Here is an 18366-nt window from a genome sequence, read left to right on the forward strand (position 1 = left end):
AATAGAAAATTATGAGATAATAAAGTATTGAGACAGAAGATCAAGGAGTGAGCCCAGAATCACCTAAATATAGGGGATGGGGGAACTCCAGATAACAGAATAATATGGATAGGCTATGAAAGCAGATGGAAAAACTGGGTAAGTGCTGTCCTGAAATCCAAGCAACCAGATTGTAAAGTAGGAGATAGTCTTCCATTGGGTCAAGTATTACTGATAGGTTAAATAATAGGTGGTCTAAGAAGTTATGTCTTAAGTTAACTTAAGGGAAAATCAGTGGTGATCTTGATTAAAACAAAAATTGAAGGAATGGTGAGACTGAAAATTCCTGTCACTGTAAGGAAAATTTGAGTCCATGAGTATAGATAACTATTTCAAAGACATCATACTCAACTGGCAATTGTGGATAATATATTTTTGCTTGCATAGCTATATGTTTTAATTTTTATGTAGTTATTTCATAGTATATTTTAAACTATCATGATTTTAAAAATTATAGTTATAAAATACATACATACTCTCTCTTTTGCTCTCTCTCACATTCCGACAATTAAGTTCACAAACTCATCATTGAAAAAAGTGCTACATACCTCTTTGCTGTATATCACTAAGGCCACCTTTGAAATAATCTCCATGGAAAGCACTATATTGACACCAGTGTCTAGTCCACTCAACAAAGCAATTTTGCAACTCTTTTTCTGGAATGGCTACCAGAGCTGTCATTGTATTAACCTTTATGTCCTCAATGTCACCAAAATATTTTCCTCTCAATTTTTTTTGTCTTTGGGTGAAGAAAAAAATCAGTGGAAACCAGATAAAGTGAGTAAGGATGGAATTTCAATATAGTTATTTGTTTGCTGACTAAAAACTCTCTTACAAACAGCGCTGTGTGAGCTGGTGTGTTGTGATGTAAGAGCTCCTTCAGAACCATTTTTGCACATGTCCTTCTCATGCCAAAATTTTCTATTAATATTTTCTAACTATTTCTCTATCAATGTCTATTTATTCTGATATGCTTTTCACAGTTAGCCAACAATTTTGAAGTAAAATTTGACAAATTTTTGCCATGTTTTCATCAGTTATGGTCGTTCTGACCTCTCTTCATCAGTGAGGCTATCTCATCCCTAAGAAAAATATTTAATCCATTTGTATACATCCATTTTCTTCATGGCATTATCTCCATAAACATGGACTAACATGTCCTTGATTTCACTTTCTTTCTTGCCAAGTTTAACAAGAAATTCATTGTTTGCTTATTGCTCTAATTCAAGCTCCAGCAGTCTTCTGATGGCACACAAAAACATGCAACAAGATAAATAAATGTCACTTGAGAAGACATCACAACATGTTAACAAGAAGATAGTGTGAGACACTGATATGCCAAGGTTAGAAAACCTCATCAAGTTGTTTACAGTGTGACAACATAAGCACACGGTGGCAAGTTCAAGAATTTAATTGTCAGACCTCATATATATAACATTTTAAACATTAGCAAGGTATGAAATAAAGTTTGAATAGGGCATTAAGTCATATATTCACGAAAGTGTAGAACAAAATGATTTAATGCACATCTCTAGATTACATAAGCTCATTCTCACTTTGTTCATGTTTGACCATAAAGACTGTAGAAAGCCAGGCTGGGTGGCTCAGCCTGTTATCCTGTGCCTTTGGGAGGCTGAGGTGAGTGGATTGCCTGAGCCTGCGGGTTCAAGACCCACCTGGACAGACGAGACCTCATTTCTACAATAAATCAAAAAAATTAGCCGGGCATGGTAGCGCGCACCTGTAATTCCGGCTACTCAAAAGGCTGAGGCGGAAGGATTGCCGGAGCCCAGCAGGTCGAGGCTGCGGTGGCCGATCCTGGCCACCGCACTCCAGTCTGGGTGACAGAGTGAGACTCCAACTCAAAAAAAAAAAAGACTGCAGAAAGACTAAATATTTAAGGGTAATATTTATTACTAGATAAAAATCATTCAGTTCTAGTATATTTCATGATCATTGAATATACAAAGTTATTAGTCATGTTGGAAAACTGAATGATGTAAGAGGAGTCAAAGGGGAGAAGGGCAAAAAATAATCTGATTTTATGAATTGAATGTTTGACAATTATATAATATAAAGTAACTGTTGAAAAATATGGTGTGGTACAGACTGCATATAATATCTTTTGAAATAAAACATAATGCCACACATGTGGGTTACCTAGCAAACAAAGATTCATTGCGTTAGCAGCACCTTGGATTTAGCATGAGGTTCAGCACACTACTGATAGTCCTACTGCCTATTTTTGTAAGTAATGTTTTGCTGCAACACAGTCATGCATATTCATATATGGTCTATGACAGATTTTGGAGGACAATAGCAAAGCTTTATGGCTTATGGTTCATAAAGTCTAACATGATTATTACTGGGGTCTTTAGAGAAAAAGTTGGCCAATTCCTGGTTGAGCAGATAGATTAATGATCCCTTGATGTATTTTAACAAATTTAACCCAATTTATTGAAATGTTTTTATGAAATATGGGATCCCATGTGCAATCAAGCCCTTGCCAGTACTCAGATAAATTTGAGGAATCAGTATATGAGCATGCATGCAGTGAGAACAAAATACAAAATTTGATAAATAGAATTTTTTTGGTGACGAGGTGGAGTGACAATGTGACAAGTAACTCATTTTTGCCACTTAGCCAATTATTAGAATTCTAACAAAACTAACTTAAGATGTGTCATCAAAGACTTTAATTATATTTTACTTTGAAATAATCATTACACAATAGATCTAATCTCATTTATTACATAGTTGAGTAATACATTATTGTATGGGTATGAAAATTGAACTATTTCCTTATTGATTGATGTTTACACTATTTCCAAATTTTTGATATGGCTATTTTAGAAAAAAATATTAAAATATCTACATATGAAACATATTAATATAAATAGACTAGGTGTACATATATAATATATTTTTACATATGTTATATATATATCCCACAATTGTGTGTTACATGAAATATACATTTAATGTCTTTCAACCATGTATATATGCATTTAGAGAAGTCATGTTTTCCTACAGGAACTATTCTCTGATGTAAAGCTAAAAGCTTAAAGGAATGGCATATTTGAAAATTTTAGACTTGTTACTAAACTGCTTTTCAAAAGAGATTTACCAATTTCATTCATCAGCACTGTGTGAGAATGTCATTTTCCTCACCTTTGCCAACATGGCTTATTATTTATTTAAAATAAAATGTTAGTATAATTAGAAAATAAGAGTATCTTGTGAGTTAATATGTATTTTTTTGATTGCAGGCAAGGCTAAATATCCCTCATAAAAGTATAAGATTTGTTAATCATCAAAATTGTCACAAATAGAAATTGCTTTTATAGTACCATAGCAGTAATTGATTGTTCAATATTACTACAGGCTTACTTACTGTACTTTTCATTATCTTACCTAGGGAATAGCTGCTTATCAGTTTTTCTGCTCTTTCTTTCTTCAGTTAATCCATCAACATCTTTGTCAACAGCAGAACCATCATGTTGGTTTTCTGTTACTTTCATTTCTTTACTTTTGCCCTCTTTCTTTCTTACCTTGAATGAAAGTTTGATACTAAGAATAACTGTTACTCTATATAACGAAAATAACTTCTTTGGTTTCATGGACTTTATCATTTGAATCACTTTATTTGTCATAATTTTAGTCATTAAAATACTTTGCTTACTTTAATTGACTCATGTTTTCTTGTCATAAATTGATAAAGTATCATTATTATAATTTAATCATTAATGTTCTTGTAAATTGTGTTCAATTTCTGTTCAAGCAAATGAAACCAAACTTTCCAAAATATTATAGCATATACTAAGTGTATACAATGGCAACTGAATATCTTTTACACTTTTAGTATGAGCAAAAACACAGGTAACTCTTTAAAAAATTGATTATTTAAAAAATTCTATTGATGACTACAGCTTATTGATCACTCACTTTTTCAATGTATATGTCTTTAAATCAAAATATTATTTTGATATTTCAATATTTAGAATGCATATTTTAACAATAATATTCATATATATATATATATATATATATAAACATTTACTTTGCTTTTTTCTTTCAATCACTTCTTTGCAAGGCTACAAAATGATTCCATTCAGGAAATAGTAGATATGTAAAATATAAGAATATCTAAAATAATTTTTTATATAAACAGAATAAGAATTTGGGATAAAGAAAATACACTTGTAATAATATCAGAATACATAATAATATTTAGACCAAGCTTTCTGACAATGAATGCAAAAAGAAAAGTTCTATTATTTTACAAAAAGAAGGCTCCTCTGCTTTTCTGAGAGTGTCTTTTTCAATAAAAACAAGTTTTACTGCAGCAAACTACATTTGGAAAATGATACTGACATCTTTATATGAAGGGAAATTGTTCCCAGTGGGAAATTGTTTCCAGTGATGGCATAAAGTAGCTTTCTCAAGTCTTTTTTTTTTTTTTGAGTTGGAGTCTCACTCTGTTGCCCAGACTGGAGTGCAGTGGCCGCTCCCGGCCACCGCAGCCTCGACCTGCTGGGCTCCGGCGATCCTTCCGCCTCAGCCTTCCGAGTAGCTGGAATTACAGGCATGCGCTACCACACCCGACTGATTTTTTGATTTATTGTAGAGATGAGGTCTCGCTGCCCAGGCGGGTCTCGAACCCGCAGGCTCAGGCAATCCACTCACCTCAGCCTCCCAAAGGCGCGGGATTACAGGCTGAGCCACCGAGCCCGGCCGCTTTCTCAAGTCTTAATACACAGTTACTATGCATTATTCTAAGCATTGTCCAGGTGTTAAAGTCATTTGAGTCCTCTCAAATATGCTGCATGATAGATAACTTATTAAGTGTTTTGTAAAGGAAGAAGCTAAGCAAAGAAAGGTCACATAATTTGCCCAAGCCCATACAGCTGACCTTCAGTCAAACTAGCCATGAAATCCCAAAATTCTGACCCTAAATCACGTATTTCAGAATGTGCTCTGAAAGTAATATTTACTTTGAAGTGCTTATACTTGGTACAATAGCAGATTAATCCATATTATTATTTTCTTTCTGACTCTTACTATAAATATTAAGTTTTGAATCTTGCAAATTTTTAAAATAAAATAAGACTTTATAACTTGACTAGTTTGAAGACTGATATATATATATAACTTATATATATATAACTTATATAACTTATTGAAAGTGCCATTCATGAATACACATTCATTCATGTATCATCTGTGTGTTCATCCATGCCACAAAAATGTTGGTCTAGGAAGAGACAGTTTTCATACTTTATAACTTTATAATCCAAAAGTTATAATCTACACTAGGTTGTTGAGAGATTGTTTTTCTATTGCATATAAAAATATCCCCCTTTTTCTCCAGAATCTAAACAACTGTAAAGTCGAAACATCTGATATTTGAAAGTACCATGTCAAAGAGACTTTAATATATATAATCATCAAGAAATGCTGTATTGGGTATTGCCTAAGTGTTTGTATAATCATTATCTCATACATTTAAAAAACCTACATATAGTAGTTTATTTTTAGGTCCCTATTTTCAGGTATAGTAGTTTATTTTTAGAACCCTATTTGCATGTTCAAGCACATAAAATATATTTTTTTGAACCAATTCTGAAGCAAAGACCTTTTATCAGAAAACTGTACATGAATAGAAGTGTGGATGACTAACCATTTATTGTAAAATTTTAAGAGGTTCCGGTAAGATGGTGATGGCACAGGTGGGACTGTGAGACTCTCCAAAGTGAGTTCCCATAAAGACTCTTACTTTCCTTCCCCCACCCCCACCCACCACCAGCCACACCAGTCCGAAGCCTGGAGACCCTTGGTTCCATGCCTGACTGGCTACTGCAGCCCCTCTGCTGCTGCTATTCCACCCCAGGTGGCCCTGGGCCCTGGCCGTGTGGCTCCCAGCTCCTTCCTTGGTTACACTGTCTCACCTGGCCCCGAGTCACTGGCTGCCACCTGTGGAGGCCCTCACATACCACCTTGTGGAGATCTGGGTTCCCTTGCTGGCTACACTGATCTGCCTGGCACTCAGTTGCTACCAGCTCCCTCCCTGGCTGGGTGTCCAGCCCAGTCTCAGTCCGTGGCAGCCTGTGGAGGTCCTCCATGCCCGCCCCTTGGAACTACAGGCTCCATTCCTTCCTGGGCACCCCACCAAGCCCAAGGCCGCCACTGCCCATGCAGGCCCCCAGCACCTGTGCCTCTGGGCTCTGCACCACCACCTGGGCTGAAGCACCCAAAGCCGCAGCTGGTGCTCAACCCTCGGAGTTCTGGGTCCCCACCCTGGGTTCCTGTCCCCGCCCAGCCCCATCTCAAGCCGCCATCACCCAGGAAGGCTCTAGGTGCACGTCCCTCAGAGATACCAGCTCCATTCCTGGCTGAAGTGCCCTGTGGGGAACCCAAATCTACTGCAACCACCTGCCACCCACCCTTTGGAGCTCTAGTTCCCACTCTGTCTGAGGTGCCCAGCAGTCTCACACTCCACTTCCTCCACCTCGCCCCTGACTAGAGCGGGACCAGGGAACAGCTGGAGTCCTGCAACCATGCAGATACCTGCAATGACTCACCCACCCAGCTCTGCCTAACCTCCAACTTGGGAGCTAAGACCCCACGGTTGTGCAAGGGAACAGTATATCTTAAGGAGGTGCTGAACAGCCACTCTTAGCTCTGGTTCAGGGAACTCCGGGTTCCCTCCTCCACCTCAAGCCACCGGCAGCACACCAAATGCAGTGCCCAGCTATATCGCTGATTCCCAGTGCCTAATGCCAGACACACACCAACATAGCCCATCACAGTGCATCATCTATGGACCCGGATGAGTGGAGAGAAAGGACAGGTGGAGAGAAAGTATCCACAAAAGAGGAGCTGCCCACCACAGCCATTTTCCAGGTAGAGATTCACATGGCCCTGCCCATCTACAAGCAACCTCCACCTTGGTTTCTAAGGTAACCTCACCAAACAGGAGACAGAAGGTCCTTGCTTATGCTTAGTCAGACATAGACAATTCACTCCTGTGGCAGACCACTCAGGCAGCAAGCTAAGGGAACCAACCCAAGCTATGAGTAAATCTATCTGCCTGCAATGAGAACAAAGGAGAGAGACTAGAGATCAGAGCTGAAGAGACTTTAGACACTCAGGAAAGACTCCAGAGCTAGTCTGGTTTCTTATTTTGATTTTTGATTGTATTGTTTTGTTCACTTTTGTTTGCTTTTTGAGTTAGGCTATTTGTTTGTGTTGGGGAAAAGCACAACAAAAGGCATGATTTTATTGGACTGTCTTTGTGTGACTACTGGTATGTTTTAGGGAATCTTGTTTGTTTTTTATTCTTTTCTGGCCTTGTATCTCTTTTCATTCATTAGTTGGTATGTATTCTGTTTTCCCTCTTACTCTTCTCTCTCTCCAACTTCCTCTTGACACCCACTTCTTCCACTATTTTCCTTTTTATTATCTCTTTTGGTTCCAGGGAGCAAACCTAAACCCACTGTATGTACAGATTGTAAGACAGTGGGAAGTGGGTTCCAGTGTGCCAATACACCTGTTGTTGGATACTGGGATCTGCAGAAAGATTCTGAATCACAGCTTTCCCCTCAATTAAATCTCAAAATTGCAAAAGTACAGCCCCAACCCACAGTCTAGCCTCAAAAGTGAACAAAGCCAGAGGACGCTCATAAGGAAGAACAGGAGATTGAACAAAAAGAAGTAAAAGCAACCCCACATTCCCTGAAAAACAGAATTAAAAAAGGGGAGGGGAAAGGGGGAGAGAAAACTCTACACAAATGAAGAAAAACAAAAGAAGAATATGAGTTTCTCACAGAACCTGGGAGGTCAGACACTGAGAAAACTGACTTTGGAATGCAAACAATAAAAACCCCCCAGAATGACTGGTCTCAAACTACAAACCCAGATATCAAGATATTAATGGAGAGATTAAAAAGAATTGTGGACAGACAAGAAGAAACTAGGAAGGAGTTGATAACTGAGATAACAGTGGTAAGGAATACTGTGAATGAAATAAATAACAAACTAATGAGCACAGAAAGCAGAATTAGCCAAGCAAAAGAAAGAATCTCAGAACTTCAGGACCAAAATATAGAACTAACCCAAACTATCAAAAACATAGAAAAGAAGCTTAAAAAGACAGAACAAAACCTTCAAGAGATGAGCGATTACTTCAAGAGACTGAATCTAAGAGTAATTGGACTTCCTGAGGCAGAAAGAGAGACAGAGACCACCCTGGAACAAACGTTCCATGAGATTATTCAAGAAAACTTCCTTCATCTCATCAGTGATGTGAAAATACAAACACAAGAGATTCAGAGAACCCCTGCAAGACAACAAATGAGAAGACCAACTCCCAGACACATAATAATTTGCCTAAATAGAGTAGGTATAAAAGAAAAAAATCCTAAAAGCAGCAAGAGAAAAAGATCAGACTACCTACCATGGAAGACCAATGAGAATAGCAGCAGAAACCCTTCAGGCCAGGAAAGCTCTGAGCCCTATCTTCAAAGTTCTAAAAGATAAACAATTTCAACCAAGAATAACCTACCCAGCCAAGCTAAGCTTCATCAGTGAGGGAGAATTAAAATCTATCCCAGATATCCAATCACAAGGAACCTATGCTGCCACCAGACCACCTCTACAAGAAACACTTAAGAAAGTATTAAACACAGAAGAAAAGGGGAAAAAAAAACAACAATGATCTTCACAAGAGTACAGGAAAAGGATTAAAACCACACATGAACCAACCACAAAGCCAAAAGAAAGACAAGAAACAAACAGGAACAACAACAACAACTCTAAAAGAACATTATGATAGGGATCAACTCTCACATTTCAATAATTAGACTGAATGTGAATGGACTAAATGCACCACTGAAAAGACACAGAATGGCAAAATGGATAAAATATCACCAGGCAATAATATATTACCTTCAAGAGATTCATCTCACTAGAAAGGACACTCACATACTCAAAGTAAGAGGATGGGAAACACATTTTCAGGCGAATGGAACAAAAAAGAAAGGAGGAGTCTCGATCTTAATCCCAGAAAAAATATCCTTTGGCTATCAAAAAATTTAAAAAGATACAGAAGGCCACTGCATAATGATAAAATGTTCTATCCATCAACAAGAAATATCTATCCTAAACATATATGCACCCAACATAGGAGCACCAACTTTCATAAAGCAGCTTCTTGGTAAACTCATAAAAGATATTGACTCTAACACTATCATAGCTGGGGACATTAATACCCCACTCACAACCCTAGAAAGATCATAAGGACAAAAAAATCAGCAACGAGATCTGGAACCTCAATGTGACTCTTGACTAAATGGACTTAACTGATACCTACAGAACACTCCACCCAATGACCACAGAATATACATTCTACTCATCACCGCATGGAACATACACTAAGATTGACCACATACTTGACCATAAATCAAGCATAAACAAATTTCAAAACATCAAAATGTGGCCATGCACCTTCTCGGACCACAGTGGAATAAAAGTAAACATCAACACCAACAGGGTTCCCCCCAAACCCCACAAAGACATGGACACTAAATAGCATCATGCTAAACAACTCCTGGGTCAATGATGAAATCAAAACAGAGATTAAAAGATACCTAGAAACAAATGAAAATGAAGAAACATCTTACCAAAATCTTTGAGATGCCATGAAAGCTGTAGTAAGAGGGGAATTCATATCTCTACAAATGCACATGAAGAAAATGGAAGGATCACAAATTAACAGCTTAACAAGTCACCTAAGGAAGCTGTAAAAGCAAAACAACCAAAACCCTAACTTCAGCCAAAGAATCCAGATCACCAAAATAAAAGAACAAATCCAGGGCATAGAAGACAAAAAGATAATACAAAAAATAAATGAAACAAAAGGCTGGTTCTTTGAAACGATAAACAGGATTGATGGCCCCCTAGTTAGACTGACCAAGAAAAAAGAGAAAAATTCCAAACAAACACATCAGAAACACAAAAGATGAAGTCACATCTGACCCTGAAGAAATACAAAAGATCATTAGAAGCTACTATATACACCTGTGTGGAAACAAACTTGAAAACCTTAAGGAAATGGAGGACTGTATGTCATCACACAAGCTGTCTAGGTTGAAACAAGAAGAAATCAAAACCCTAAATAGACCAATAACAATAAGAAATTGATTATGTAATAAGAAAACTACCTACAAAAAAAAAAAAAAAAAAAAAAAAGCCCTGGACCAGATGGCTTTCTAGCAGAATTCTATAAGACATTTAAGGAGGAGCTGATACCAATCCTACTGAAAGTATTCCAGGTGATTGAGAAAGATGGAACTCTCCCCAAATCATTTTATGAAGCTAACATCACATTGATACTCAAGCTGGGTAAAGACCCAACAAAGAAAGAGACCTACAGGCCAATATCTTTGATGACTATAGATGCTAAAATTCTCAACAAGATCCTAGCAAATTGGATTCAACAACACATCTCAAAAATCATCCATCATGACCAAGTAGATATAATCTCTGGGACACAAGGCTGGGTCAATATTCACAAGACAATAAATGTAATTAAATACATCAACAGATGTCAAAGCAAAAACCAGATGATTATATCATTAGATGCAGAAAAGGCTTTTGATAAAATCCAGCACCCCTTTTTGATAAACACCCTCAAACATCTAGGCATACATGGAACATACCTCAAAATAGTAAAAGCCATGTACGAGAAACCCACAGCCCGCATACTCCTAAACAGACAAGAATTGGAAACATTTCTATTGAAAACTGGAACAAGACAAGGATGCCCACTCTTTCCCCTCCTGTTCAATATAGTATTGGAAGTCCTGGCCAGAGCAATTAGAAAAGAGAAGGCAATCAGGGGTATCCAAATAGGAAAAGGGGAAGTCAAGTTATCTGTCTTTGCAGACGACATGATTGTGTACCTTGAAAACCCAAGAGAATCTGTCAAAAGCCTCCTCACACTGATAAAGAACTTTGGCAAAGTCTCAGTATAAAATAAATGTGCAAAAGACAATCGCATTTCTTTATACCAATAATAAACAAACAGAAACCCAAATAAAAAGCACAATCCCATTCACAATAGCCACACAAAAAAGAAATATGTTGGCATCTTTCTAACCAGAGATGTGAAAGACCTTTATGATGAAAACTACAAAACACTGCTCAAAGAAATCAAAGATGACACAAACAAGTGGAAAAATATCCCATGCTCATGAATTGAAAGAATCAACACTGTGAAGATGTCCATCTTACCTAAGGTAATCTACAGATTTAATGCAATATCCATCAAATTATCAGCAACATTCTTCTCAGAACTAGGAAAAACAATACAGGCATTCATATGGAAACACAAATGACCAAGAATAGCCAGAACAATCCTCAGCAAAACAAACAAACAAACAAAAAACCAAAAAACAAAAAACAAAGCAGGAGGTATTACATTACCAGACTTCAACCTTTACTATAAAGCTACAATAATCAAAGCAGCTTGGTATTGGTACAGGAACAGGCATATAGACCAATGGAATAGAATTGAGATTCCAAAAGCAAAACCTCAATTCCTCAACCAACTCATCTTTGACAAAGCCTCCACCACCTACCACTGGGGAGAGGAGAACCTATTCAGTAAATGGTGCTGGGAAAACTGGCTGACCACATGCAGAAGATTCAAACAAGACCACCCCTATATATCCCCATACATAAAAATTAACTCTAAATGGACCAGAGACCTAAATGTAAAACCTCAAACCATAAGAACCTTAGAAAATGCAGGACACACCCTTATGGAAATTGGAACTGGCACCCAATTCCCGAGCAAAGTCTGAAATGCACAGGCCATAAGAGATAAGATAGACAAGTGGGACCTCATTAAACTGACAAGCTTCTGCAAACCATCAAGAGAGCAGAGAGACAGCCCACAGAATGGGAAAAAGTATTTGCCAACTCCATGTCTGACAAAGGCCTAACATCTTGGATTTATAAGGAACTCAAACATGCTGAAAAGAAAAATACAAACAACCCCATCACAAAATGGGCAAAAGATATGAACAGACACTTCTCAAAAGAAGACATACAAGCAGCCAACAGACACATGAAGAAATGTTCAATTTCACTAATCATCAAGGAGATGCAAATTAAAACTGCACTGAGATACCACCTAACTCTAGTCAGAATGGCCATTATCAATAACAAAAAATAACAGATGCTGGAGAGGATGTGGTGAAGAGGGAACACTTCTATACTGTTGGTGGGAGTGTAAACTAGTGCAATCTCTGTGGAAAGCAGTGTGGTGATTCCTAAAAGCTCTAAATATCTCCCAGCACCGGGTGACTGGTCGGGCAGCCACCTTGTGGTCGGGCCTGCCAGCTGCTGCCCGTAGCAGGTGGGCGGAAAGATGGTGGACATGGTCATGGGTAGCGACAAATGAGGGGAGTGGCAGCTTGTCTTGCTGCCCCTGTCCTGCATTCAGGTCATTATGACAAACTCCCCTGAGGTGTCTAGTATCAACCAGGAGGTGCTGGTGCTCACGGCCAAGACCACGGAGCTCTTTGTTCAATTTCTAGCCATCTATTCCTACAGACATGGCAGTGGAAAGGAGAAGAAAGCACTGACTTACAATGATTTAGCCAATACTGCAGAGGAATCGGAAACTTTTCAGTTTCTTGCAAATATATTGCCAAAGAAGATTTTAGCTAGTAAATACCTGAAAATGTAAAGAGGAAAAGAGGGAAGAAGATGAGAATGATGATGGTGAAAATTTCAATGATGAAGCTGAATCATAACCAAAACAAATGCTTTACAAATCAGCCTGGTGAGAACCTTCCTGGATCAGCATCATTGCTTTGAAGTAAACACAACACAGCATGCCTTTAATCTTTCCACTTTTTCAGAGACTTCCAGTGCGTTGTGTTCTTTCTGAGCTAAGGTAGAGCAACTTGTGCGTCTATACCTTAAACAGCCAAAGGACCCAGACAGCAGCCTGTCTCTGACAGGCCCACATAGCAGTTGGTCACCAGGGATGCCCCCTGCACAGGTGGCCATGACCAGTTAATTGATCTGCTGTAGCTCCAGACTGTAGAGGCAAAAACAAAAGATTTTGCTTAACTTTAAAATTTGCAAATAAATTTCTGAAGAGCTTCTATATATCAGTTATGTAAATGCATACATGTATATTTTGGAATTGGTTCATGTAAACAACATGATTCAGTTTTTGCTAAATGTGTAGTTTATAGGTAGTATGTTACATTTGAATTTTTATATTTTAAGAACATTTCTTTGACTATTGAAATATTTTTCTATTGTAAAGATATGCTTTTCTATTAAAGATCTGTACATATTTTTACAGTAAAATGCTTTATGGTATTAGTCGTAGAAGCCTCTATTGCTCTAATGCCTTGCTTACTGCTTGACAATTTTTTGAAATTAAAAAAAGAAAGCATTTCTAACATTTTTATTTCTAGAGAAAAATTCTCAGCCAATTATCAAATTAGGCTGAGGCAGAAGAATCTCTGAGCCCAGGAGGTTAGGGTTGCTGTGAGTTGTAATCGTGTCATTGCACTGCAGCCTGGGTGACAGAGTGAGACCCTGACTCAAAAAAAAAAAACAAACAAACAAAAAAATTAACTAAAATAACATATTAACTCTGCATAAGCATACTGTTCTTAAACAATTTTTGAAACATTTTATATATTGAAGCTATCTTTTGTCTTACTGTGCTTTGCTTTAAATCCCTGATACTTGTTTGTACTGTCTACAAGAGAAAACCAAAAACCCATTTAAAAAAAAAAATAGGATAAATGTTTGGCTCCTGTCTTTTCAGTATATCTCTCTTTTATAAAAAAGAGTATAATTTATATCCAGCAAAATCACCCTTTTTAGTGTCTAGTCTGTGAATGTTGACAAATGCCTGGTTTTGGAACCAATCAATACACAGAACAGTTTCATTACTTAAAATATGACCCTGTACCCTCTTGTAGTCAGACTTTTCTCCTACCTTCTGGCAACAACCACTGATGTTTTTCAGTACCTCATGTTTATTAAAACTTATTTTAAAATAAAATATTTTAAAATCTAAAAAAAAAAAGCTCTAAATACCGACCTCCCATATGACCCCACAATCCGCCTACTGGGAATATACCCTGAAGAACTCAAATCACTCTATAAGAAAGATACCTGCACATGTATGTTTATTGCAGCATTGTTTACAATAGCAAGAACCTGGAACCAACTGTGCTGTCCATCAAAAGCGGACTGAATTTTAAAAATGTGGTACATATACACGATGGAATAATATGCAGCCATAAAAAAGAACAAAATCATGAAATTCACAGTAACTTGGATGGGACTACAGTTTATAATATTGAGTGATCTCTCACAGGAACAAAGATCTGAGTATCACAGGTTCTCACTCATAAGTGGACCTTGAACACCTATCATAGTACTATAAGAAAAGGATTGACAGTGGCGGGAAACTATGGAGGGCGGGCAGGGAGGGGAAGGGAGGTGGTATTAACAGTAGTCAATATCTGTCTGGGGACGGGGGGACACCCCTTATCAACAAGGGTGCTTGAATGATGCATATTTGTATACCTAACTCTTAACTGTACCCCACAATTTTAAAATAAAAAATATGTTTTTTAAAAAAAGAAAAATAAAACAATGTACAAATGACATACTTGGAAATACATATTCTCTGCTTTTAAAAAAAGTAAATATACAATTATGATACACTGTGATATATGAGTGTTGACATATGAAAATTTGAGTACAAGAAAGGCTTTATGGAAGATGCAAAATATAAGCATGAGCTCACAGGCAAAAAATGACAAAAAAAATCTGTCCTTATATATAAAATGTTACCACAAAGGTTTGAGATTTGGTGTCTAGGTTTTTCCTGGAAACTTGAAAGGCAAAGGATCTAGTAACTGGAAACAAATAATAAAAGATGAATGCTACACTACATTGAAATGTAGTTAACCAGGTAAATAATAATATATACGTGTTAATCATAAATATTAGCCCTAATTAGAATTAGATTTATAGTTCAATAAAAATGACCTTTTTTTTTTTTTTTGAGTCAGCGTCTCACTCTGTTGCCCAGGCTGGAGTGCAGTGGCATGCTCACTGCCACCACAGCCTCGACCTGCTGGACTTGGGTGATCCTTCCGCCTCAGGCTTCAAAGTAGCTGGAACTACAGGCATACATTACCAAGTCCAGATTATTTTTTAATTTATTGTAGAGACGAGGTCTCACCATGTTGCTCAGGCTGGTCCCAAACTCCTGAGCTCAGGCAATCCTGTCGCCTCAGCCTCCCAAACTACTGGGATTACAGATTTGAGCCATCATGCCCAGTTTAGGTCTATTGTTAAATATTGCTACAGGTTTACCTAACAAGCTCTTTATTCTCCTACCAGGTAAACAGCTAATTATCCATTTTTTCACTCTTCCTTTCTTCAATCAATTCATCATCATCTTTGTCAACAACAGAACCATCACATAGGTTTTCTGATACTTCCATTTCATTCCTTTTGTGCTTCTTTTCTTCTTTAACCTTCAAGGAAAGTTTGATACTAATAATAATTGTTACTTTAAACAATTATTTAAGAATAAGAATTTTTAAATATTTTCATTGATTTTATCACTTGACAGTTTAATTGTCATGATGCTAGTCATAGAAATATTTTGTGTTACTTTAATTTTATGATCACCATATTATTATAAGATACTATAATTTGCCATTAAGATTCTTATAAATTGTGCTTAATTTCTGTTTGAGTAAATGAATCAAATTTTACATATTATTTGTAGCAAATACTTTGTTTACAGAAGTGGTAACTGGTCATCTTCCTGTATGAGCAAAAACACAACTACTTTGCAAGCTGTTTTGTTTGTTTTAAAGGATACTTTTATCTATGACTACCAATCCCAGTGTTTGATGTCTCCATCTTTATGTCCATGTGTACCCAGTGTTTAAATCATACATACAAGTGAGAACAACTCTATTCGGTTTTCTGTTTCTGCCTTAATTCACTTGGAATAATGGTCATCAGCTTTATTTACAATGTTGTAAAGGGTATGCCTTTCTTTTTTTTCATGGTGGAGTAGTGTCCCGTGATGTACATGTATCACATTTTACCTATCTAATCCACCACTGATCTGCACTTAGGTGGATTCCATGTCTGCTATTGTGAATAGTGCTGAGACAAACATACAAATGCAGGTGTCTTTTTGGTGAAATTATTTATGTTCCTTTGGGTATATACCCAAGCAAGATATTGCTGAGTGAAATGGTAAATCTATTCTTAGTTCTTTGAGAACTCTCTAAAATGCTTTCCACAGGGGCTGCAGTAGCTTACATTTCCACGAGTAGTATATACGTTGTATGTGTTCCCTTTTCTCTGCAACTTCACCAATATATATTTTTTTGACATCAGTAATATCCATTCTGACTGGTGTGACATGGTATTGCCTTTGTTATTTGATCTGCATTTCTCTGATAACTAGTGATGTTGAGCATTTTTTCATGTTTGTTGGTCACTTACGTGTTTTTTTATGAGTATCCATGTCTTTTGCTCACTTTTTAAAATTGTATTTGTTTTGTTTTGGTATTCATTTAATTTTCTCATAAATTTGGCTAGGCCTTTGTTGTACACATAGTTTGCAAAGTTTTCTCCCATTTTGGAGGCTATCTACATACTCCAATGATATTTTCTTTAGTTGTTCAGACGCTCTTTATTTTAATTAGGTCATACTTTTAAATTTTTGTTTTTACTGCATTTGCTTTTGAGGATTTATTCATAAACGTGTTACCTAGCCTGATGTCCAGAGTGTGCTTCCTAGGTTTTCTTCTGGGATTTTTATTTTTATTTTATTTTTATTTTTTATAAGTGAATTCTTTTATGTTGGGGTGGGGAGATATTTACAAATAAATACGTTTTTTTCATTTCTCACTCATACAACTCACTCTTCATCGGGAGCAGATGACAATTTATCTTTTTTCTTTTAGTGTACATGCTTAGTTTTTTTTTAAATCAATTTTTTTTATTATGATATTGTGGGATACAGTTAAGGGTTAGGTATACAAATATGCTTCATTCAGGCACCCTTGTTGATAAGAGGTCTCCCCATTCCCAGACAGATATTTACTACCATTAATCCCATCTCCCTTCCCCTCACCCCCCATAGTTTCCCATCACTGTCAGTCATTTTCTTATAGTATTATATTGGATGTTCAAGGTCCACTATATGAGTGAGAACATGTGATACTCAGATCTTTGTTTCTGTGAGAGGTCACTCAGTATTATAGACTCTAGTTCCATCCAGGTTGCTGCGAAATTCATGATTTTGTTCTTTTTTATAGCTGCGTAGTATTCCATCATGTATATGTACCACATTTTTTAAATCCAGTCCTCTTTTGATGGACAGCATGGTTGCTTCCAGGTTCTTGCTATTGTGAACAATGCTGCGATAAACATACGTGTGCAGGTATCTTTTTTATAGAGTGATTTGAGTTATTCAGGGTATATTCCCAGTAGGGGCATTGCGGGGTCATATGGGAGGTCAATGTTTAGAGTTTTTAGGAATCGCCATACTGTTTTCCACAGTGGTTGTACTAGTTTGCACTCCCACCGACAGTGTAGAAGTGTTCCCTTTTCTCCACACCCTCTCCTGCAACTGTTATTTTTTGAGTTATTGATAATTACCATTCTGACTGGAGTTAGGTGGTATCTCAGTGTGGTTTTGATTTGCATCTCCCTGATGATTAGTGAGGTTGAACATTTTTTCATGTGTCTGTTGGCTGCTCAGAAGTCTTCCTTTCAGAAGTGTCTGTTCATATCTTTTGCCCATTTTATAATGCTGTTGTTTGTTTTTTTCTTTTCTGCACATTTGAGTTCCTTGTAGATCCAAGATGTTAAGCCTTTGTCAGACCTGGAGTTGGCAAATGCTTTTTCCCAGTCTGTGGGCTGTCTCCCTGCTCTCTTGATGGTTTCTTTGACTTTGCAGAAGCTTGTCAGTTTAATGAGGTCCCACTTGTCTATCTTATCTCTTATGGCCTGTGGGTTTCGGGTTTTGTTCAGGAACTGCATACCAGTTCCAATTTCCATGAGGGTATTTCCTTCATTTTCTAAGGTTCTTATGGTTCGAGGTTTTACATTTGGGTCTCTGATCCATTTAGAGTTAATATTTGTTTATGGGAATAGATTGGGGTTCTGTTTCAATCTTCTGTTTTGGTTTTTGTTTTTTTTTGAGGCAGGCAGCGGACTCTTTATTGCTTCTGGGGAGCGGGC

General features: G+C 37.1%; 1 pseudogene; it reads left to right on the forward strand.

Annotated features, from left to right (window-relative positions):
* Positions 1–12472: 12472 nt before the first annotated feature.
* On the forward strand, positions 12473–12860 carry LOC103250638 (annotated as a pseudogene).
* Positions 12861–18366: the final 5506 nt, after the last annotated feature.

The sequence above is a fragment of the Carlito syrichta genome, unplaced genomic scaffold, assembly GCF_000164805.1.
Source record: "Carlito syrichta isolate Samal-C Ts95f unplaced genomic scaffold, Tarsius_syrichta-2.0.1 Scaffold51905, whole genome shotgun sequence".
In the NCBI taxonomy this organism is placed as follows: Eukaryota; Metazoa; Chordata; class Mammalia; order Primates; family Tarsiidae; genus Carlito; species Carlito syrichta.